The 1,343-nt window shown below is 51.7% G+C and overlaps 1 protein-coding gene across 1 annotated transcript in view; it reads right to left on the reverse strand.

The window, feature by feature from the left end:
* Positions 1–1,343, reverse strand: part of PTPRN2 (protein tyrosine phosphatase, receptor type, N polypeptide 2) — a 496,295-nt gene that overhangs the window by 295,721 nt on the left and 199,231 nt on the right. The gene's annotated exons all lie outside the window — the stretch shown is intronic.

Below are 1,343 nucleotides of genomic sequence, written 5' to 3' on the forward strand. Positions count from 1 at the left end.
GCCTTCCCCCTGAGGCTCAACAGTTTGTTCCATGCTTCCATGTCTCTGGGTCCATTTTTGTTCATCAGTTTATTTTGTTCATTAGATTCCACATATGAGTGAGATCATGTGATACTTGTCTTTCTCTGATTTAGCATAATGCTCTCCAGGTCCCTCCGTGCTGTTGCAAATGGTAAGAGTTCTTTCTTTTTGACAGCAGCAGAGTATTCCATGGTGTAAATGTACCACAGCTGTTTTATCCACTCGTCTGCTGATGGGCACTGGGGCTGTTTCCAGATCTCAGCTATTGTAAATTGTGCTGCTATGAACATAGGATGATACATCCTTTCTGATTGGTGCTTTGGGTTTCTTAGGATATATTCCTAGAAGTGGGATCACTGGGTCAAATGGAAGTTCCATATTTAATTTTTTGAGGTAACTCCATACTGTTTTCCATAATGGCTGCATTCCCACCAGCAGTGCACGAGGGTTCCCTTTTCTCCACATCCTCATCAACACTTGTTGTTTGTTGATTGGTTGATGGTAGCCATTCTCACAGGTGTGAGGTGATACCTCATTGTCATTTTAATTTGCATCTCTCTGATGATCAGTAACTTGAGCATTTTTCATATGTCTCTTGGCCTTCTGTATGTCCTCTTTGGAGAGGTGTCTATGTAGGTCCTTTGCCCATTTTTAATTGGATTGTTTGTCTTCCTTTGTTAATTTGTATGAGTTCCCTGTATATTTGGGAGATTAAACCTTTATCAGATGTATCATTGGCATGCTGTGGCCCTGCTCACATTCGCTCTCTCAGGCGGTGGCGGTCACTCCTGGGGCCACGCCCTCCCAGGGCCGGCCACCAGGAAGTGCTGCATAGCCAGAGACTGGGCTGACGAGGCTGACAGGGCCCGGGCGACCCTGACCTCTGCACTGACCTCCTTGGAAGGAGCCGGACTTCACCCAGGTCAGGCCAGAGGTCCAGGCCTCCCCTCACAGACCAGGCGTGCTGCGTCTGGCTGGTTCCGCCCACCTGCTCGAGCTTGGCTTAAAGGTCGGTGCTCATTTCATGGCCTCCAGGCTGCCTCCCCCACAAACTGCTTGCGCCTCGTCTTGTCTCTGTCCCTCCGCAGCCCCGGCCCCACTGAGCACCTGCCGCTTCCACCTGCCGGTTTGTTACCAGATTCCAGGACCTCCCTTCTCTGGGGGTTTTACACCCCAGGGGCAAGCCATTTGGGCTGGGCCAGACGGTCTCAGGAAGCCCGGCCACAGTCAGCCTCCCGACTGCCCGTCACCGCATTCCTTCACCCGCACGCGATCGTTCAGGGCAGCCTCGCAGGTCGCGATGAGGAGCGGCAGCGGGACGT

The sequence above is a fragment of the Myotis brandtii genome, unplaced genomic scaffold, assembly GCF_000412655.1.
Source record: "Myotis brandtii unplaced genomic scaffold, ASM41265v1 scaffold145, whole genome shotgun sequence".
NCBI lineage: Eukaryota > Metazoa > Chordata > Mammalia > Chiroptera > Vespertilionidae > Myotis > Myotis brandtii.